The sequence below is a fragment of the Rhinoderma darwinii genome, chromosome 12 (genome assembly GCF_050947455.1).
Source record: "Rhinoderma darwinii isolate aRhiDar2 chromosome 12, aRhiDar2.hap1, whole genome shotgun sequence".
Classification (NCBI taxonomy): domain Eukaryota; kingdom Metazoa; phylum Chordata; class Amphibia; order Anura; family Rhinodermatidae; genus Rhinoderma; species Rhinoderma darwinii.
Genome location: NC_134698.1, coordinates 42,037,842 through 42,062,414, shown reverse-complemented (window position 1 = coordinate 42,062,414; position 24,573 = coordinate 42,037,842).

The following is a 24,573-nucleotide window of genomic DNA, read 5'->3' as shown; positions in this document are numbered from 1 at the left end:
AAGATTAGGTTCTTGATAATCACCTCTTGAAATTCCAGGAAAGTTCCCCTCTGGCCTGCACATAGATGTAGCACGTGCGCATTGTACAATGCCATCTGTATGATGTGCACGGCCAGCTTCTTATACCTCACAGCATGGCGCTGTAGGGCTTCAGGATTTGATCTGATAAGTCCATCCCTCCCATGTACCTATTGTAGTCCAGGATGCAGTCTGGTTTGGGGGTGGCCTTTCCTTCATATATCCTAAACCTGTAGGTATACCCTGATGCACTCTCGCACAGCTTATACATCTTCACTCCATACCTTGCCCTCTTACCCGGCAGGTACTCGCGAAATTGAACCCTCCCTTTAAAATGTACCAGGGACTCATCAATAGAAATACACTTCTCGGGGGTGTATGCTTGGGAAAACCGGGCACTGAAACGGTCTAATAGGGGTCTCCGTTTATACAAACGGTCAAAACTGGGGTCATCTCGGGGTGGGCACGGCTCATTATCAGTATAATGTAAGAAGCGAAGTATTGCCTCATTTATTTATTTTTTTAGGTTACAGTTCAGTTCTGAAGTTGCTTTGAGGGGCCCATATATTAGAAACCCCTATCAAACACCCCATTTTAGAAACTAGACCCCTCAAAGTATTCACAACAGCATTTAGAAAGTTTATGAACCCTTTAGGTGTTTCACAGAAATTTAGAGCAAAGTAGAGGTGAAATTTACATTTTTTTTTTGTCAGAAAATCCCCTTTATACCATTTTTTTATAACACAAAAGGATTTATCAGAGAAACGCAACTCAATACTTATTGCCCAGATTCTGCAGTTTTGAGAAATATCCCACATGTGGCCCTAGTGCGGTAATGGACTGAAGCGTCGGCCTCAGAAGCAAAGGAGCACCTAGTGGATTTTGAGGCCTCTTTTTTATTAGGCACGATGTCCGGTTTGAAGAGGTCTTGTGGTGCCAAAACAGTGGAAAACCCCCAAAATTGACCCCAATTTGGAAACTAGACCCCTTGAGGAATCCATTGTAGTTTTCTTGGGGTGCATGCGGCTTTTTGATCAGTTTTTATTCTATTTTTAGGTGGCGTCGTGACTAAAAAACAGCAATTCTACTATTGTTTTTTTATTCTATTTTTTTTACAGCGTTCACCGTGCGCTATAAATGACATATTCACTTTATTCTGCGGGGCAATACGATTATGGCGATACCAGATGTTTATAGTTTTTTTTATGTCTTATGGCGTTTGCACAATAAAATACGTTTGTAAAAAATCATTCACTTTTTGTGTTACCTTATTCTAAGAGCGAGAACGTTTTTATTTTTCCATCAATAAAGCCGTGCGAGGACTTATTTTTTGCGTAACAAACTGTAGTTTCAATCAGTACTATTTTAAGGTACATGCGACTTTTTGATCTCTTTTTATTCCATTTTTTGGGGTAAAGTGACCAAACAATTGTGATTGTGGTACGGTTTATTATTATTTTCTTTTACGGCGTTCACCGTGCGGGATAAATAACGAAATAATTTTGTAGTTCAGGCCGTTACGGACGCGGCGATACCAATTATGTATAGTTTGTTTGTTTATATATTTTTATTAATAATAAAGGACTGATAAGGGAAAAGGGGGGATTATGACTTTTAATACTTTTAAAACTTTTATTTTCTTATTTTGACACATCTTTTTTTAACTTTTTTTTTACTTTATTACTTTGTCCCACTAGGGGACTTGAGGGCAGGAGGCCCTGATCGCTATTCTAATACACTGCACTACATGCGTAGTGCAGTGTATTAGAACTGTCAGCTACTCACTGACAGCAAGCATAGTGGGTCCTGACGTTGTCAGGACCCACTAGGCTTCCGTCTATGGCATAGCCGGACGCCATTGTTTGGTGTCCGGTTGCCATAGTCACCATCGCCGGCCGCTATCGTGTAGCAGGCCGGCGATGGCAGCTTAACCCCTAAAAAGCCGCGATCTCTATTGAACGCGGCTTTTAAGGGGTTAATCAGCGGGGACACAGCGATCGGTCCCCGCTGTAGGAGCTGTGACAGCTGCTGTACGAGACAGCAGCTGTCACAGCTCCTGTATGTGTCGGGAGGACGGCCGAAACGGCCGTTACTCCCGAGACGTACTATTAGGTCATGGAGCGCTAACGATACAGCTACCATGACCTAATAGTACGTCCAGGAGCGGGAAGGGGTTACATAGTTACATAGTTACATAGTTAGTACGGCTGAAAAAAGACACATGTCCATCAAGTTCAACCAAGGGACGGGAAAAGGGAAGGAAAAATTTCTACATATAGGAGCTAATACTTTTTTGTTAAGTAATTCTCCAGCGGTTTTTCAAAACCTGGTTAATGATACTTTCAGAAATTTTATTGGACGCTTTGTGGTTGTATATCTGGACAATATTATTGTGTTTTCTTCCAATTGGTCCTCTCATGATCAATATTTAAGGTCCGTCCTTCAAATACTGAGGGAAAATTGTCTTTACACAAAATTTGAAAGATGTCTTTTTGGAGTTCAGGAAGTGGGATTTCTTTAGATTCGTTCTGTCTCCTCATGATTTTCGTATGGATTCCGCTAAGGTTCAGGCAATTCTTGATTGGGTCCAACCCATGTCACTAAAAGCTCTGCAGAGGTTCTTGGGTTTTGCTAATTATTACCGAGAATGTATTCATAATTTTTCCTCCATTGCCAAACCTTTGACGGATCTTACGAAAGTGGGTTACGATCTTGTAAATTGGAAATCTAGTGCAGTCTCCACCTTAAAAAACCTTAAAACTGTGTATTGTAGACAATGGACTCAATCCCAGACAGGCTAGGTGGACCTTGTTCTGTACCAGATTTGACTTTATTGTAACCTACAGATCCGGGTCTAAAAATGTCAGGGCCGACGCATTATTTCGAAGCTTCCTTTCCTCACCGGTCCCCGACATTCATCCTGAACCTATTTTATCTAGGGGGATAGGGGTTTCTGCAATATCACCTGATTGTGCAACTGAGATTAAAGAATGTCAGCAACTTGCTCCACAAAACATTCTTGCTGGGAGGTTGTTTGTGCCTCCTCAGTTCAGATTTCGTGTGCTCAATGAGTTACATGATTCTGTTTTGTGTGGCCATCCAGGGATATCTGGAACTAAAAAATTTGTTTTGCGGCTCTATTGGTGGCTGTCTTTGTCTCGTGATGCGAGTTCCTGTGTCTCTGCTTGTTATGTCTGCGCTCGTGCTAAGACTCCTTGAACTCATCCTATGGGTGAACTACTACCACTGTCTGTTCCACAGAAACCTTGGTCTCATCTGTCTATGAGTTTTTATCACCGATTTGCCTCCTTCTGAATAGAATACTGTCATTTGGGTTGTGGTGGAACGTCTCAGTAAAATGTGTCATTTAATTTAATTGCCTCAACTCCCTGATTCCAAAACTCTGTCAAAATTATTCATTGATCAAGTGATTCGTCTGCATGGTATTCCGGAAAATATTGTCTCTGATACAGGGGCGTAACTAGGAAAGACTGGGTCCCATAACAAACTTTTGACTGGGGCCCCCCCTCCCCTGGGTGTCACACAACCCCCCCTTGTAGATAGTGCCTTTTTTACAGCCCCCCCCTGTAGATAACGCCATACAGCCCCCCCTGTAGATAACGCCATACAGACCCCCTCTGTAAATAGCGCCATACATCCCCCTGTAGATAACGCCATACAGCCCCCACTGTAGAGAACGCCATACTGCCCCCCTTGTAGAGAACGCCATACAGACCCCCTGAAGATAGCGCCATACAGAGTCTCCACTGTAGAGAACGCCATACAGCCCCCTTTGTAGATATCTACAGAGGGGGCTGTATGGCGTTATCTACAGAGGGGTCTGTATGGCATTATCTCCAGAGGGGTCTGTATGGCATTATCTACATGGGGGCTCTATGGCGTTATCTACAGGGGGGGTCTGTATGGCATTATCTACAGAGGGGGCTGTATGGCGTTATCTACAGAGGGGGCTGTATGGTGCTAATGGCATATAGCCCCCACCCTGTAGGTAACACTATACAGCCCCCCCTGTAGAAAACTCTATACAGCCCCCCCTGTAGGTAACGCTATACAGCCACCCCCCTGTAGGTAACTCTATACAGCCCCCCTGTAGGTAACGCTATACAGCCCCCCTGTAGGTAACACCATGCAGCCCCAATCCCCCCAAAAAATCTGACCTACAGTGTGTCCTACAAAAGACATGTATCTCCTATCCACAGAAAGTCCCCTGAAGTTCTCCATGACTAACCTCTGACTTCCGGCGTCTGCGCAGCTAAATAAAAATGAAAGGAGCGCTGGTCACGCATGCGCACAAGCGCGACCGGCGCTCCATTCATTTCTACGGAGCTGCCGACACAGACCCCGGAAGTCCGAGGTTTGTAATGGAGAACTTCAGGGGACTTTCAGTCCCCCGTTCTCCCTATCAATGCCAGCAATCACACAATGTATCCCCTATCCTGTGGATAGGGGATACGTGTCTTTTGTTTAATGGCAGAGCGGGGAGATACCTCCCTGCTCTGCCATAGTGTTCAGTGGCGTCGCGCTGTAGCAGCCATAGCGGCAGCTAGCAGAGCCTCCGGCCATGGTGAGGGCCCGTGCCGGCGGGCGACACGCGCTGCCTCATGCCGCGGGCCCCGTAGCAGCCGCTACGGCTGCTACGGCGATAGTTACGCCACTGCTCTGATAGGTGTACAATTTGTGGCCAACTTCTGGAGAACTTTCTGGAAGAAACTTTGTGTACAGTTATCTTTCTCTTCTGCATTTCACCCTGAGACTAATGGTCAAACTGAGCGCTTTAATCAAACCTTGGAACAGTACCTTAGGTGTTATATTGCTGATAACCAGGCAGAATGGGTCTCGTATCTTCCATTAGCAGAATTTGCTATGAATAATCGTCACCATGTTTCTCTTAATAGCTCACCGTTTTTCTGTAATTATGGTTTTCATCCTCGTTTTGGTTCATTTTCCACCTGTTCTAGTGATAACCCTGAGGTAGAAGTTGAATAAAAATAAACTTTGCACACAGTTTGGGCTAAGGTTCAATTGAACCTGAAGAACTCCCAAGTTATTCAAAATAAATGTGTTGACAAAAAGCGTACGGTGAGTCCTGTGTTTAGTGTGGGTCAAAAGCTGTGGCTTTCTATTAAAAATCTGCGACTGAAAGTGCGGTCTCATAAGTTTGCCCCTAGGTTTATTGGTCCATATAAAATTGTTGAAGTTATTAACCCTGTGTTATTTCGCACAGCTGTTCCTCCGGCATTTAAAATTCATGATGTTTTTCGCAAATCTCTCCATAACATTTTTTCCCACTGTCTAATACACTCAAGAAACCTCCTACTTCAGTTCAGATAGAAGGAGATATAGAATTTGACATTCAGAGGATTGTAGATTCCAGAAGGGTCAGAAACATCTGTTCCTTTAAGATCGCCATGACTACTAGTCTAGCTTCTGGGCGGTTCTGGTTTTACTTGTTGAGTCTATCCCACTTCTATGTCTTTTTTCCTGTCAGGTGTAAGGGTGGAGTATTTATGCCTGGCTTCCTCCACTTTTTCTTTGCTTGTGAATTTTACGGTCTGCATGTGTTTTGATCAAGCTACTGACTATACCTTGTACCTTTTAAATTCTTGGAACTGGACCTCAGCTCGTCTCTGAATTACCCCTTGTTTGCTGATTTGGACTTTCTGCTCCTGGCTGGTTCTGACCTCTGCTATTTCTGACATCCACTTGCTTATTGATTTAGACTTTCTGTTTACCTTCTGGCTGTCTTGTTACCTGTTCTTTTATAGCCTGCATTGCACCTCTTATCCAACACTGAACTCTGTTAAAACAACCTGGGTTCTATACAGCAAAAACCAACCTGCCTTGCGGTGGGCTCTGGCAAACACCATAGAGCAGCCTTAGACTCTGTTGATCAGAGTTGTTACAGATTTGGGGTTGCGGATTTATTTACACACTCACACCCGAAAGTCTCTAGCTGCCTTTGGGGAATCGTTCACCTAGCAATTTCATAAACTTCCACCCTGGGAATTACTCAACTAGAGATTCCATAGCATATTATTGGGTAAGGGCTAGCGTTATGACAATGATTGGTGAGGGGAGTATCCTTTTGGTGTAATTTTTATGTGTCATTTTTCTTTCATTCATTTTTTTGACTTATTTTTTTTTAATTTTTTATTACTATGGCCTGTCCCTTACAATCTATTGTCACTATAAGGGTAAGTCCACACGTAGCGTAAATACTGCTGATTTTCTGCAGCAGATGTAATTGCAGAAAATCTGCAGCATAATAGAGTAGCAGCAGAGTGGATGAGACTGTAACAAAACTCATCAACACGCTGCGTAATAAAAACAGCTGATAAACCGTTCATAAATTGACCTGTGGTGCGTTTTTTTAATCCGCAGTATGTCAATTTATGTTTCCGAATCGCTGGTTTTCTGTTACGGATTTTCCACATTGAATTCAATGGGAGGTAAAACCTGAAAATTGCAACATCTGTTATATAGAGATGGTTCCGTCGCAAAAAAACGCAACCGAGAAAAAAAGTTATACTTACCCAGATCTGTCCAGCCCAGCCTCCAGGGATGACGTTTGACTGCTGCAGTCACATGGATGAAGCGTCATCCAAGAGGACCAGGCTGCATGACGTCAGAGGGGCGTGTCGCCATGGCTGCGGGTACGTATAGGCAGATTTATTTTTTTTCTGCTGCTTTCCGCAGCAGATATTCCGGCCAAAAAATTTGGTGCGGTTTTTCGTTTGAAATTGCCTGCAGGGATCAGGGTGGATAAGCTGTGTGCTTTTATGCAGCGTATTAACCCTGTATAAACATACCCTTAGGGCTGAGCTGGGTCTAGTAAGACCCAGCAGCAGCCTCTTACTACTGGCATTATTTGACCACCAGGACCAATAGAAGTAGCGATGATTCCGCTCAGGACCACCATCACAAATTTCTGGGCCCCATACAGTCAAGGCGTCTGGGCCCCCCCCCCCCCCCTTTATAAGGGGATGGCGGTGTAAACGGAAAGTGGCTTGAAAGGGGCAGAGGTGAGATGCAAACTGGCAGTGGCACTGTGGAGGGGTAGGGCAGAGATAGTAAGCGGGCAGGGGCTCTGTCAGAGGACAAAGAGGATGGACTAGGTGGCAAGGGCTCCGTGGGGTAGGGGAGATGGCTAAGAGAGTGGAAAGTGGCAGGGGCGGGAGTCGGGCCAGGGGGGATTCGCACCATGACAGGGGCTGGGGATGACAGGTGGGTAGAGTCTCTGTGGGAGGCCAAGGGGGAGACAGTTGGTGGGTAGGGGGCAACATACAAAAAATAATTGCACTGAAGCTGCTGCTTTTACACAGCAGAGTCACTCACCATGTTGCAGTGCAGGCTGGCGATTCTGGATCCTGCAAGCTCTACAATCTTCCACACGCCTAGGACGAAGTCTCTGACTCCTCCTAAGACGTCGCACACGTCACCTGCGCAGACACCAGACCAGATGACTAAGTTAATTCAGACCTCTAAATTAATTTTGACCTCTGACCAGACCTATAATTTAATACAGACCCCAGACCAGACCCCTAAATTAATTCAGACCCCAGAAAATACCCCTTTATTAATTCAGACCCTTGAACAGACCAGTTCATCAATTCAGGCCCTCGACCAGGCCCCTACAATAATTTAGACCCCCGACGAGACTCTTAAATAAATACAGATACCGGACCCCTAAATTAAAGGGGTTTTCCCATGAGAGACATTTATGACATATGCACAGGATATGTCATAAATGTCAGATAGATGCGGGTCCTACCTCTGGGACCCACACCCATCTCTAGAATGGGGCCCCCTAAACCCCCTCGCGTAATTCAGACCCCCAACCAGACCCCCTCAAGTATTTCAGACCCCCGACCGGACCCTTAAATAGCTACAGACCCCTGAACAGATTTCTACATTAATACAGACCCCAGACGAGACCCTAAATTAATACAGACCCCAGACACTTTAGACCGCCAATCAAACCCCTAAATTAATTTACACCCCAGACTAGACAACAAAAAAAAACTTAAGACCCCTGACCAGACTCCCTATGTACTTAATGCTCCTGGGTCTTCTTGCCTCCACTTCTGGCCAAGTGCCTTTAGACTTCTGGCACCTCACTTATCCGGACGCTGGGGCCCTGATTTATAAGTTGCTGACGTCAGGACATTGTGCAGTGGCGCATACAATGCGTCAGGATGTTACAACGCTGCACAACGTCCTGACGCTGACCAGCGTCAGTCACTTGCAATGCAGGACTTCAGTAATACTTTGTTTGAGAACGGGCCTTGCAATATAATGTGTCCCGTTCCTTTCTGCAAACAAAAATACAGCTGGCAATCAATTTGATTCTCTATAGCATACACAGCACGCCCTTAGCGCTGCGTACGTAACAATAGAAAAAATAGAAACGGTGAATACCATTTCTTTCTACTATCCAGGATCCCTGGCAGTCTCTGACTGATGGGCATCCGACATTCAGCTGCCCAATCACTCAGTAAGCAATCTTAATCCTGGGCCGTATATATATATATATATATATATATATATATATATTATTATTAGGTCGTCTTCAACCAAAGACCTGTCACTTAAGAAAAATGCAGCTGACATCTACAGCATTTTTTTTTTCGTCTTCTAGCCCTCATCATTGTTGAGATATCGGTGCCGTTAATTTTTTTTTGTAGATATGACTAGCATAAGGGGGAGTGTTAAGTGGCTACAAGGTAGCAATGATGGTGCTTAAAAATAAGAGAAAACAAAGGATTGGACAGACGTGTATGTCGGATCCTTGTTTCACTTGCCCCCAGATGCAGATGTCAGGGGTTTGATTTGCTGTCCCCATTCACATAAGATTGTCTGCAATTCCGATGATTTTCAGATCTAATGTCTTCGGCCATCTTAAAGGGGTTGCCCAATGACAACCCATTTTATACCTTCATGACCACTCAATGAGGTTGGTCATAAAAGTAAGTAAGGTGGATGTCCGACCTGTGTGATTTGCACCGTTGCCAAGAATAAAAAGCCTCAAACTATGTTTTTGAGCCAGAAAGCAGGACGAGCAAGTGCCATCGCTCTCCGTAGAGATTAGCTTGGCGCAAAATGACCTTACTTTAATGACCTGGGTTGTTCTGAGAGTGGCCCTAAGTCTTGTATTTGCAAACTTGGTACTATCATAACATCCCCGAGATAAGACGTGATTCAGTCTGTTACAGCAGTGACAATACAGAAAGCATCTTCTACAATTAGCATAATATGACTGTGTATATTACGGTCAAAGTCTAAAATATTGACTATAGATATCTAAGAAAACAGCTTAACACACAGTATAGAAGCCCAATTTTCAGACCTTCCCATTGATGTATAAAGGAATCAATTAATGTTTTATCCTATCAGTCTCTATACCTAATCCATAATTGCCTTGCAAATGGCGCCATCTACTGGTAGGTGGTTGCAAGTTGTATATTTCATTTTATTCTATCCCATCCTCAATAAAATGTCATGTTTCTTCATCTAGAAATTGAGACACTGTAAACTTTAATCAATAAAGTAACTTGGAGATGTTTTGGAGCACATAGCAGAGACCAGAAAATTCATTAGCAAAATACTCTGTTCTGAGTTATAACATGCATTATACAATTATGGAGATCAGTATAAAATATCATTGATAATATGTATTACCAGTCAATTAAAGAGGGTTTTGAAGCTTTTATTTTATGTCAATCAGATTAGTAAAAAAGTTAAAGTATCAGAGAGCATCTGAGGTGACTATATTTTATATATAAACCAAAGAGTACAATTATATTTTTTTCCACCAAGAACCGTCAGTATCTCACAAACAACAGAAACCTACAAATCCAGACTTAAATGTGTACTGTAGACAATATTATTTAAAATAAACACAAACTTTATTTAATGTTTAAGGTATTAACAGATGATATCGCCCTAAGATGTATAAAATCCCAAATCAAGGTGAAACCTCAACAACAACTAATAGTAGTATAGACTAATTGTTGTAATTATTCCCTTCCAGAGAATCGCCACTTGGCACATAAATGATAATAAGTTAAGTGCATATGTGAAATAGTGACAGGCGTCTAATAGTAAATACACTGTGAATAAAGCAAAACTGGTTCCATATCTAAATAGAAAACAACAGCAATTCGATTTTAATACAACAAAAATAAGATACCCGAAGTAGACATGATCCGGCGGCCGGAGAAGTCACCACAGAAACACCTTAACACAAGTTTACCAACCTTCCTCAGAAGGTGCAATAAGTCAAACTCACTAAGTATAAATAGTCACACCAATTACAGGCATCCAATGGCACATGTTGCACCCCAGTTCCCGTCATTGCAAACCTTTTGCATCATCAGCATCAGTCCCTATGGGCGTGCAGCCATACATTAGAGAACCTCCAACCCATCTGAGGTGTCTATGCATGGGCAGCAATCTCTCCTTGATTAGAGACTTGCTCATTTTATAAATTGACAAGTGTAAAAACTGCAGGCTGAGGTAGATGGACCATTTGAGCAGTGCTCAATAGCCTATAGACTTCCAGACCTGCACCACTTTCGCAATCTATATTTCCTGGCTCAAAAATACATTTCATAGGAAGCCAATTAACCTGTTGACCTGTAAGGCTCCTGCACATGTTGCGGACTTTGTGTCCAAATTTGCGTCTGAAAATTTGCAGCACAATAGTCTTGCAAGCATACAAAATCTCATCTATATTCTGCTGAATATTTTCCACACGGAAATCAGAGCATGCTGTGGATTTCCAAATCGACAACATTCTCATTCTGTCCTAGATGTTCACTGTAGATTTCGCCCTTTTCAAAGTAGAAGGGGTGAAATCCACGGAAAAATCTGCACATAACACATGCAGATTTTGCAGCGGAAATGTTGTGGAAACGCTGTGGATACGCTGTGGAAAATACACAACAAATTCGACATTACAAAATGTCGACAAAAACGTCAGCATTTTTTTTTTCAAAACGTTTGCGATAATTGAGGCAAAAACAAAGCAGGAAAACCTGCCGTGTAAATACAGACATACTAAACATGGCTAAATTAAATAATACAATTAAATAATCACAAAACAGGTAAACTGACAGTGGTGTTTTTGAATCCAGCCATAAAGGGTTAGTCTCATCACATAATGTAATGGCATTTCGCTAGGATATGCCATAACATTAAGATCGGTGGAAAGGGGGCAAAAGACCCTTCTGCTTTTACTGGGCACAGCAGCACTTACGGCCACCAGCAGTGTAGAGAACGGCAACACAGGTCCTTTCAAGTAAAGGTCTGGTCTAAGGTCTGAATTTATTCAAGTAATACACTTAGAAAACCACATCAGGTTTCTTGAATGCACGTAAAATATTTGCTTATTGATAGAAGAACGTAATATTCAAAGCTTTGCTTCAATACAATAAAATAATTTAGATGCCACACGGAGGGCACTCCTGCCAACATTTCGGTCTTAGGCGACCTTGATCACGGCAGTAATCTGTAATTCAGATGTGTGGACAGACAACCCCAATGGGATATGGTATTGTACTGAATAAAATGGCTCTAAACAGGGCACTAAAAAACTAAGATGTAATTTTATTGAAGATTCCAAAGAGATTATATACAGTGCATTCGGAAAGTCTTCAGACCCTTTCACTTCTTCACATTTTGTTATATTGAGACCTTGTGCTAAAATAAAAATAAAAAATAGTTTTTCCCTATCATTCTGCACTCAATACCCCATAATGAGACAAAGTAAAAAGAGAATTTTAGAAATTTTTGCAAATTTATTACAAACTAAAAACTCAAATTTTGCACGGACATAAGTATTCAGACCCTTTGCTATCACACTTAAAATTTAGCTCTGGGGGCCTCCCATTTCTCTAGATCATCTTTGAAATGTTTCTACACCTTGATTGGAGTCCACATGTGGTAAATTCATTTGATTTGACATGATTTGGAAAGACACACCCCTGTCTATATAAGGTCTCACAGCTGACTATGTATATCAGAGCAAAAAACAAGTCATGAGGAGGAAAGAACTGCCTGTAGAGCTCAGAGACAGGATTGTGTGGAGGCACAGATCTGGGGAGGGATACCAAAAAAAAAAATCTGCTGCACTGAAAGTTCCCAAGAGCACAGTGGCCTTCATAATTCTTAAATGGAAGAAGTTTAAAACAACCAGGGCTCTTTCTAGAGCTGGTCGCCCCACCAAACTAAGTAATTGAGGGAGAAAGGTCTTGGTAAGAAAAGGGACCAAGATCTCAATGGTCACTCTGGGTGAGCTCCAAAGATCCTGTGTGCAGATGGGAGAAACATCCAGAAGGTCAACCATCACTGCAGCACTCCACCAATCTGGGCTTTAGGGCAGAGTGGCCAGAAAAAAAGCCTCTTATCAGACAATGACCCTAAGCACACAGCCAAGACAACACAGGAGCGGCTTAGGGACAACTCTGTGAATGTCCTTGAGTGGCCCAGCCAGAGCCCTGACTTGAACCTAATTGAACATCTCTGGAGAGACCTGGAAATATCTGTCCATCAACAGTCACCATCCAACCTGACAGAGTTTGAGAGGATCTGAAGAGAAGAATGGCAAAAAATCCCCAAATCCTCAAGCTTGAGAAAGGTCCTGCTGAGAGGACTAAAACGTAACAATTTCCTCATGGGTTAAATAAACCACATTTTGTTTTGCAACTACTTCTGGAGTACTGCGATCATTTCTTTGTTGAGATATATTTTTCCTTTTCAATAAATTAGCAAAGATTATTAACATTCTGTTTTCACTTTGTCATTATGGGGTATTGAGTGCAGAATGTTGGGAAAAATCTTGAATTTTTTTTTATTTTAGCACAAGGCCTCAATATAACAAAACATGAAAAAATGTAAAGGGTCTGAAGAATTCCCGAATGCATTCTATATTGTTTGTAACTCTATGACAATCCATTTCCATGTTCTTTATTAGGGTATATGGATGTGATAAGGGGGTCACATCTCAGGACTCACCACCCAAAGCCAGAGCAGAGAGCCATTAACAAGGAATGGATCTCGCTCTGGTGTAACTGGCCCATCCATATATTATATAAAAAATAAAATTTTCCCTGCAGCGGTCACTGGAGCTGGGTCCAAACTACCATTTGTATTTTTATATTATAATATATATTTTGCAAATAAACTAAATGAAGTAGATAATTTATATGATACCATTTATTTCTATGACATTCCAACTGAAGCCAGAAACCATCAGTTGTTTCCCTACAGCCATGATTTTATTTTAACAGGATCCAAAAAAACACAGCATGCTATGCCTTTAGGTCCTGCGCAGTAACAGTATGCAGAAAACTGATCAAAGTGATATTATATTATGCAGCAGATGTCCAGTCTGTTTGGATGAGCAGTGAAGATAAACAATAAGAAAAATAACATACTGCAAAAAGACACAAGTGCGAACTGAAGGATCACACATCTTCAGTTTAAACATGTCACCACCTGTGTGAAAGGGATTGGTTACATTTGATAAATTTTTGCATAACTTGTCCGAATTGAAGTTAGTTGACTTGTCAGGTGGAATTAAAATCCAGGCATGTGATAAGCACCTTGTTCAACTATAATATTATAACCACCTAATATTGTGTAGGTTCCCCTTGTGCCACCAAAACAGTTCTGACCCATCGTGGCATGCACTCCATAAGATCTCTGAAGGTGTCCTGTGCTATCTGGCACCAAGATGTCATCAGAAGATTCTTCAATTTCTGTAAGTTTCGTGGTGAGACCTACATGGAATTTACTTATTTTTCCAGTACATCCCACAGATCATCGATCGTATTGATATTTGGGGAATTTGGAGGCCAAATCAACACCTTGAATTGTTTGTCATTTTCCCCCACCAATTCCTGAACAATTTTGGGCGCAATCTGATGCTGAAAGAGGCCACTGCCGTTAGAGAATAGCATTGCCAAGAAGGGGTGTACTTGGTCTACAACAATGTTTCGGTCAGTGTTGCATGTAAAAGTAATATCCACATGAATGCCAATGAATGGTTTCTCAGCACAACATTACCCAGAGCATCACACTGCCTCCGCTGGCTTGACTTCTTCCTCTTATAGTGCATCCTAGTGTCATCTTCCCCAGGTAAGCAAAGCAAATGCACGCGGCTGTCCACATGATGTGAAAGAAAACATCATTCATCAAACCAGGCCTCCTTCATGCAATGCTCCATGGTCAAGGTCTGATGCTCGGGTGCCCATTGTAGGTGCTTTCGGTGGTGGCAAGGTGTCAGCATGGGCACACTGACCGGTCTGCAGCTACACAGCCCCAAATGTAGCAAGCTACATTGCACTGTATGTTCTGACACCTTTATATCATAGCCAGCGGTAACTTTTTCAACAATTTGTGCTACAGTAGCTCTTCTGTGGGATCAGACGAGACGGGCTAGGCTTCGCTCCCCATGCAAATCAATGACCCTGCTGTCGGTTCACAGGTTCTCCTTCCTTGGACCACTTTTGGTAGGTACTGCACACTGAGATTCTCAGATCCAGTTGTCTAGCCATCATAATTTGGCCCTTGTCAATGTCGCTCACACCCTTAGGGCATGGCCAGACGTGGCGTATTTCTGCAGACACTGTCCGCATCAATGCCGCACATAATCTGCTTTGCAGATTCTGTTGCGGCTTTGCCTAAAATGTGCAGTAAATTGATGCGGATTAGCCGTTGCGTATTCAGGTGAAGAGTACTTCCTGCTGTCTTTTAAAACATTTTATCTCAGTCTGGCTACAGACAAGGAAACACAGAGGTCCAGCCAGAATGAAGAAATATCCTGTTCGTAAAACCAATACGCAACGCAACACACATAACATTTGCGGATTTCATTGCAGAATTTTGAATCTCCATTGAAGTCAATGGGGAAATTCCGCAATAAGTCTGCAACAAGTCCGCTACACGTCCGCAACAGCCAGTGTATGCGGCGGACACCAAATTCCGCACCGCAGCCTATGGTCCGCAGCGGAGATTTCCACCACGTGTGCACAAACCTAACTAAAAAGGTGTGGAAACCAATAGAGAGAATGCCCATTGTGTATTTCCGCAGCGGACTGGCCGCAGCGGAATTCCAGAGCAATTCCGCCACGTCTGGCCATGCCCTTACTCTTGCCCATTTTTCCTGCTTCAAACACATCAACTTCAAGAACTGACTGGTCACTTACTGTCTTATATATCCCATCCCTTGACTGGTGCCATTGTAATGAAAAGCAATGTTATTCACCTCACCTGTTAGTGGTTTTTATGTTATGGCTGAAAATTATTTATAATCAAGCTCGCCATGCGCAATAGCCAAATGAAGTTTGTGAGCCAAGTGGGTAAAACAGACTTACGTCTGGAGTGTGCAAATTGCCGTATTAAATGGGTTTTCCAGAAATTTGCATCGATAGCTTATGCTAAAGATAACCCCAACCAATTTTATAAAAACAATAAGACTATTGCACTTTAGCAAGCCCTGTCACTGCTGTCCCAGATGCAGAGGCACATCCCTACATGCTGTTGTACCTGGTATCTTGGCTTAGCTTCATTCACTTGAATGTGGCTGAGCTGCAGTACCAAGCACAACCACAACAATGAATGAGCTGTGGATCCATCATTCTGCTGATTGAAGTAGGTTCCAGGGATTGGACCTCTACTAATCACACATAGATGCAAATTCTAGGAAAACCCCTAGGAAAGTCTTCAGCTTCTCGATGTGCTCTTTAGTAGTAACATCATCATTTCACCTATTGACAGAATCATGTGAAAATGAGCATACACTATCCGGCATAGTATGTGAAAACCTGACTAGCACACCTATATATGAGATTGTTAGACACCCTTTTTCAGAACCATGGGTGTTAATACGGAGTACACCCATTTTTGCCGCTCTAACAGCCTCCACTCTTCTGAGAAGGCCTTCCAAAAGATTTTAAAGTATGTCTGTGTTAATTTGTGACAATTCAGCCAAAGAGCATTTGTGAGGTCAGACACTAATATCAGACGAGAAAGTCTGGCTCACAATGAACGTTCCAATTCATCCAAAAGGGTTTAGATGGGGTTGAAGTGCAGGCCACTCAAGTTCCTCCACACCAAACTAGTGATACCATGTCTTTATGGACCTCGTTTTATTCACAGTGCCACAGTTATGCTGGAACAGGAAATGATACAGGAAAATGAAAATCTAGCCCTAGATTGAATTACAAATCACAGCACTTGCTTCAGATGGCAGCGAGAAGAGACAATGTCGGGATGTCTAGGCGTCTTGGAAAATGAAAAAAAGAGAGATCCGCACCTATGAGTGCAGTAATTTGACTTAAGCGTAAGGCCTCATGCACACGACCGTAAGGGTTTTTATTGTCCGCAAATACGGATCCGACGGTTATGGATACACATCAGTAGCCGACCACAATTGTGGAATGCGCCCATAGACTTTTTTATGGGTGAGTTCCATGCCGCAATTGCAGACAAGAATAGGACATTCTCTATATTTTGCAGATCATTTCTATGGCACGGACACACATCCATAAATATCCGGAAAGTTGTCCGTGGCCAATAGAAATGAATGGGTCCGCAATTTCATCTGTAATTATGGATGAAAACTGCGGTCGTGTGCATAGGGCCTAACTGTTCATAAATAGCTGCACTTAAGGCTGGATTCACACGAGCGTGTGCTTTTTGCGCATGCAAAAACGCGGCGTTTTGCCTGCGCAAAAGGCACTTAACAGCTCCGTGTGGCATCAGCATATGATGCGCGGCTGCGTGGTTTTCGCGCAGCCGCCATCATTATGACACTCCATTTGGATGTTTGTAAACAGAAAAGCACGTGGTGCTTTTCGGTTTTCATTCATCCTTTTGACAGCTGTTGCGCGAATCACGCTGTTCGCACGGAAGTGCTTCCGTATGACATGCGTGGTTTTCACGCACCCATTGACTTCAATGGGTGCGTGATGCGCGAAAAGCGCTCAAAGAACGGACATGTCGTGACTTTTACGCAGCGGACCAACGCTGCGTAAAAATCACGCACATGTCTGCACGGCCCCATAGACTAATATAGGTCCGTGCAACGCGCGTGAAAATCAGGCGCGTAGCATGGACGTATATCCCGTTCATCTGAATAAGCCTTAAGAGTAATTGGAGATGCAACAGCTCATCACACATTTCCTGGTGTTTTCTGTGAAGTCCCTCGTAAGAAAAAAAAAAACAATGTAACAAAACAAGATCTATGTTTTGCATTGACTTATTGCTTTATCAGGTAGCGAACCCTTAGAATCCTCCTGATGAAGCAATAAGTAATTGCGAAACGCTGAGCTTTTCTATTTTTTACATCTTTTTCTTATTTTTACTGGCTTTGCATAGCCTAATAAATCTTAACTACGTTGAGAATCTGCAACTGTATGATTCATCCTGCGATCTGCTGGCCGCCCTCATCTAAACAAAGTGTGACAAAGAACCTGGGGCTTGGCAGAAAATACTATGAAAGGTGTGATAAGCTGTTCTAGCTATGTGGGGATACAGTATAAGTGCAACTATTTATCAACAGTTACACATCTATCAAACTGCTAAACTATTAGGCTGGATTCACACGAGCACATTACGTCCGTAATGGACGGACGTATTTCGGCCGTAAGTCCCGGACCGAACACACTGCAGGGAGCCGGGCTCCTAGCATCATAGTTATGTACGATGCTAGGAGTTCCTGCCTCGCTGCCGGACAACTGTCCCGTACTGAAAACATGATTACAGTAAGGGGCAGTTGTCCGGCAGCGAGGCAGGGACTCCTAGCATCATACATAAGTATGATGCTAGGAGCCGGGCTCCCTGCAGTGTGTTCGGTCCGGGATTTACGGCCGAAATACGTCCGTCCATTACGGACGTAATGTGCTCGTGTGAATCCAGCCTTAGGTGCAGGTCTCTCGTTTTTTTGTTTTCTCCTATAGTCAATGCAGGAACAGGAAAGTACCTTCCACAAACTTTTGTCACCAACGAGGTAGCATACAATTGTTTAAAATGTATCTGGATGTTGTAGCATTAACATTATCCTTCAATGGAAATAATGAGCCTGAAAAATAGCTCTAGACCATTTTCCCTCCTCCACCAAAAATTACACTAGGCACTATCGATTGCTATAGGCAGCCAGGGGCAAAATAAGGGTAACATGGGCTCCGGGCACTTTTTCAAGTCTAGGCCCCCCCCCCCCCCCAAACTCTGAATACAGAACTACGAAGACGCTGTACCGTATATATTTGCAGATTTCTGTTTAGACGGCCAGAGATCTGGCACGGTTTTGAATTTGCTGTAAAAGCAGAATGAGCCATACAGAAGCGAAAAAGCTGAATACTTTGAGACACTAAAAAGGTCAGGAGCTTTATAACTCTTTTTATTTTTACGTCAATGGAGTGGTGTGTGAAGGATTATTTTTTTTGTGAGAGGAGTTCAGGGGTGTAGCTAAAGGCTCATGGGCCCCGATGCAAAGATTCTTTCTGTGCCCCCACCAAACTTCTCATGACTGACGGCCCGCAGCTTTCAGCTGCATTGCTGGGTCTCCTAAGTGACCCAATGATGTAGCACTAGCAGCCAGGGGCGTCACTAAGGTCTTGAAACGTCAGGGGATATAGCCTCAATACAGGGGCGTAACTAGGAAAGACTGGGCCCCATAGCAAACTTTTGACTGGGGCCCCCCCTCTGTTGGGTATCACACAACCCCCCCCCCCTTGTAGATAGTGCCTCCCTATAGATTCCACCACACAGTGCCCCCTATAGATAGCACCATACACAGCCCCCTGTAGATAACGCCATACAGACCCCCTCTGTAGATAACACCATACAGACCCCCTCTGTAGATAACGCCATATAGCCCCCCCCCCAAAAAAAAAAACGGCCTATAGTGTGTCCTACAAAAGACATGTATCCCCTCTCCACAGGATATCCACAGGATAGGGGATACATGTGGGATCGCTGGCAGCGATAAGGAGAATGGGGGACCGAAAGTCCCCCGAAGTTCTCCATGACGAACCTCGGACTTCCGGCGTCTGCGCAGTTCAATAAAAATGAAAGGAGCGCTGGTCACGCATGCGCACAAGCGCGACCGGTCCGCAAGTCATTTCCATGGAGCTGCCGACAGACCCCGGAAGTCCGAGGTTTGTCATGGAGAACTTAGGGGGGACTTTCGGTCCCCCGTTCTTCTCATCGCTGGGCGTCCCAGCGATCCCACATGTATCCCCTATCCTGTGGATAGGGGATGCATGTCTTTTGAAGGAACAACCCCTTCAGTGGCATCGCGCTGTAGCAGCCATAGCGGCTGCTAGCGGAGCCTGCGGCGATGGGATGGGGCCGTGCCGGCGGGTGGCACGGGCCCCCTCATGCTGCAGGCCCCGTAGAAGTCGCTACGGCTGCTATAGCGGTAGTTACGCCACTGCGTATAGGTTTGTACGGCGTAAAACTACAGCTCCCACCATGGCCGGAACAATGGTAGGGATATGCTGGGAGATGCGGTTTCACAAAAAAAATCATACCACCATCATCTCGCTGCAGATCATACAGTGACTACGATACTGATTAGAGACAGAATAAACATTTATATTAAGTGACTCACCGGTGACGTCTCAGATTCTAGTTCTTTTCTTCTCCCTCCGGTTCAGACATCTATGATGGATTTCTCCCGGCCATGACCCATTTCTGCAGTTTTCCGTTTAGATGTCTTCAGCTTCTCACTTTTAAAACATTTCTGCACCTATAAACAAAGTTAAAATTCTCAACACATCTAAATATAACTGTCACACACACACCGTGCCCCCTGTAGATAGTGCCCACATATGGACTCCAGAGCTGCAAGGCAATAGTGCTAACCACTGAGCCACCGTGCTGCCCTACATATAGCTTCCCCTATAGTTAGTGCTCCACGTATAGCCCACCTCTGTAGATAGTGTCTCACATATAGCTCCCCCTGTATATAGTGTCCCACATATAACCCACCCCTGTAGACTGTGCACTACATATAGACCCCCCTGTAGATAGTGGCCCACATCCCCACATACAGACCTCCCCTGTAGCTACTGCCCAACATATAGACCCCCCCCTGTATATAGTGCCCCACATATAGACCCCCCCTGTATATAGTGGCCCACATATAGACCCCCCTGTATATAGTGACCCACATATAGACCCCCCTGTATATAGTGGCCCACATATAGACCCCCCTGTATATAATGGCCCACATATAGGGCCCCCTGTATATAGTGGCCCACATATAGACCCCCCTGTATATAGTGGCCCACATATAGACCCCCCTGTATATAGTGGCCCACATATAGACCCCCCTGTATATAATGGCCCACATATAGGGCCCCCTGTATATAGTGGCCCACATATAGAGCCCCCTGTATATAGTGGCCCACACCCCAACATATAGACCCCCCTGTAGCTACTGCCCCACATATAGACCCCCCTGTAGCTACTGCCCCACATATAGACCCCCCTGTAGCTACTGCCCCACATATAGACCCCCCTATATATAATAGCCCACATAAAGACGACTCCCCCCCCTGTAGATAGACCCCCACACTACAGATAATGCCATTCACATTCTTATGAGGAAAAAAATATATAAACTTGACATACTCACATGATCCCATTCCCACGCTGTTCACTGGCGATGCAGACATGCTCTCTTCTGAGCATGTCTGCAGGAGCTGAACGAGCGTCCTCCAATGACGCTGATTGGCGGGGCAGAATGACTTGCCCCGCCAATCAGCACCTTCCAAGCATGGAAGCGGCGCGATGATGTCATCGCGCCACTAGCCAATCAGTGTCATTGTAAGGCACTGGATGGTCAGGCACGGAACATGCCCGGCCATTCAGTGCTAATGCATGTATTTGGCTGCCGCTAGCACTGGGGCCCCCTCCGGTGCTAGCGACACCTACAGGCATGAGAGAGCCTGTGTAAGGCTCGGCGGCGCGGGCCCCACAGTAGCGGCGCTACCGCTGTAGCAGCCATAACGGCTGCTAGCGGCACCACCGGGCATTTGGGTGGGAGTGTCGGCTGGCGGCACGGGCCCCCTCAAGCCCCGGGCCCCGTAGCAGCCGCTACGGCTGCTACCTCGGTAGTTACGCCGCTGCCTCAATACATTAACCCCACACAAAAAATGTGTGTGCGTATATGCATATGTGTATATAGGAGACCGCATATCTATAGCACTACGACCCTATAGCTATGGATAGGATTAGATACAGTGGCTCAGCAGAGAGTATCACACATGATAGGATTAGATACAGTGGCTCAGCAGACAGTATCACACATGATAGAATTAGATGCAGTGGCTCTGCAGACAGTATCACACATGATGGGATTAGATACAGTAGCTCAGCAGACAGTATCACACATTATAGGATTAGATACAGTGGCTCAGCAGAAGAGTATCACACATGATAGGATTAGATACTAAATCTATGACTAAGGCGAGGCTTAATGTTAGACATGAAGAGGCTAACACTAACCCCCATTATTACCACGGTACCCACCGACACCAGGGGTACCGGGAAGAGTCTGGCATGATCCAGTACCCGACCATCTGTAGTGATGGTTGGGTACTGGCGTGGTCGCAGGCAGATATTATTAGGCTGAGAAAGCCCAAAAAAGTGTCCCTTCCCACCCTGGTAATGCTAGCCTGCTGCTGCTGCTGCTGCTGTGTTGTATCTGGCTGGTTATAAAAATGGGGGAACCCCACATTGTTCTTTCCAATTATTTATTTATTTATTTTTAAAAATGACGTGGGGTCCCCCCCATTTTTCATAACCAGACAGATACAACACAGAAGCAGCAGCCTAGCATTACCAGGGTGAGAAGGGCCACTGTGTTTGGCCTATCCCAGCCTAATAATACCAGCCTGCGGCTGCCCCAGTGCCCGGCCATCAATTCAGATGGTTGGGTACTGGATCGTACCCAGCTCTTCCCGGCACCCCCGGTGGTGGTGGGTACCGGGGTAATAACGGAGGTTAGGGTTAGCCTCTGCAACGCCTAAAACACTAAGCCCCGCCAAAGTAATTGATGCTGTGAATCAGCCAGCAGCTATTAATAAGGCAGTAGTAATAAAGTTTTAAAGAAAATACAAAGACATAGAAAAACAGGGTTATTGAAATAAAAAAAAAAACACACAACCCTCATTAACCATTTTATTGATAATAAAAAAACGCCACCATCGAAGTAGACCTCGAATCCAACGCAGTCCAAAGTCCGAACATTTTTAAAAAAACACAAAAAAAAACCTTAGTAAGGGCCTGTTCACATCACCGCTGCCCTTCCGTCGGAGGTTTCCGTCAAGTAAACCCTCAACGGAAAGGCAAACTGAAACCTCAGCTTCCGTTTCCCTCACCATTGATCTCCATGGTGACGGAAACGTTGCTAAAGGTTTCCATTTGTCACCGATGTGATGGTTCCGTTGTTTTGACGGAATCAATAACGCAGTCGACTGCCCTATTGGTTGCGTCAAGAACAACGGGACCCTGTCACAACGGTGACAAACGGAAACCTTTTAGCAATGTTTCTGTCACCATGGAGATCAATGGTTCGGGAAACGGAAGGTTTCAGTTTGCCATTCCGTTGAGGGGTTACCCGACAGAAACCTCAGACGAAACCCCTCAACGGAAGGGCAACGCTGATGTGAACGCAGCCTAACACATATGGTAGGCTTAGACACAGGGCCCAAGTGCATGTGTGATACAGTTTGTTGGACCTTGTATCTAAGCCTAAGGTAGGCTAAGATACAGGGTCCGGCAGACAGTAATCTTATACAGTATAAGATTACTGTTTGCTGGGGCCCTGTATCTAAGTCTACCACATGGTAGGTGTAAAAGGGGTTGTCAAGTCCCTAAACATTGATGGGCTATCCTGAGGCTATCCCAAGTATAGGACATGTCGTGAGTTTTACGCAGCGGACATACGCTGCGTGAAAATCACAGACTGTCTGAACGGCCCCATTCACTAACATAGGTCCGTGTGACGCGCATGATTTTCATGTGCGTATCACGGACGTTAAACACGTTCGTGTGAATAAGGCCTTACCCTCCTCTTCGGCCGCAGCGGAGGTTCTGACTACATCCAGGGTCGGGATGTTGTGCGCAGCGCATTGCGTTGTGACATCATGCGCTTTGCACAGCGCTGAGACGTCAGGATCTTCACTGTGCTCCGGTAAGAGGGGGTAAGTACTGTCAGTTACTATATATACATATATATATACATAGGCCCCAGTTACTATGGTAACGTTTCATTGATGTGGTGCGGGGGGCCGCGGGCCCCCTTGGCTTCGGGACCCGGTCGCAATCGCGACTGCTGCGACCCCTATAGTTACGCCACTGGAGGAGTTGTAGTTTTTATTGGCACCATTTAAAGTACCATGTAATGGGTGAATTGGAAAAAACTGAGATTCCTCCATAGTTTTTTGGGTTTTGTTTTTAGGCCTTATGTACATGAGCGTATTTCACGTCCGTGATACGCGCGTGAAAATAACGCACGTCGCACGGACCTATGCAAGTCAAATATATACAGTGCCAGAACCCAGGTCAGTACATATATACAGCACCAGATCAAAGCTCAGTACATAAATACAACACCAGAACCAAGCTTAGTACATATATACCGCATCAGAACCAGGCTCAGTACATATATACAGCACTAGAACCAAGCTCAGTACATAAATACAGCCCCAAAACCAAGCTCAGTACATATATACAGCACCAGAACAAATAGAGTTCAATACAAAGATCATTTGCAAATTCAGTTTAACCCCTGCTGTATAAATTTGTACGACATAAAACGACAGCGCCCAGTATAGCCTGAACAATGGTTAGGATATGCTGGGAGTTGCTATTTAACAAAAAAAGAATGCTACCATCCGTCATCTCGCTGCCGATCATACAGTAACTACAGTACTGATTAATCACAGGGAGAATAAAAATTTACATTGAGTGACACACAGGTGACGTCTCAGATTATTTTTCGTTATTTTTCTCTTTTCTTCTCCATCCAGTCCAGACCTCTATGATGACTTACCCAGGGCACGGCCCATTTCTGCAGTTTGCAGGTCAGATGTCTTTGTCTCCTCACTTTTCCAACATTTCCGCACCTATAAATGAAGATAAAATTCTCATGATGCCACACTCTATGCTTCTAAATATAATAGTATCATACACTGTGCCCCTGTAATGACAGGGATAGGGAAACAGACAAGTGAGCCCTAATCTACCCGCCAATCAGTCCCTGCCTACTTGCAACGACCCGCCCTAGGCGACGGGGTACAACTGGGCGACGGTCCCTACACTCAGTAAGTGCACGACAGACAACCAGACAAGGAAACACAGAACAAAGGGAAGCGGGGCAGTTGCCCACGGCAACACCGTGAGCAACAAGAGTAGTAAACGAGCCGAGTCAAACCAGGAGAGTACAAGGTGCCAAACGCAGAGCAGGAGAGTAGTGAACAAGCCGAGTCAAACCAGGAGTGTACGAGGTACCAAACG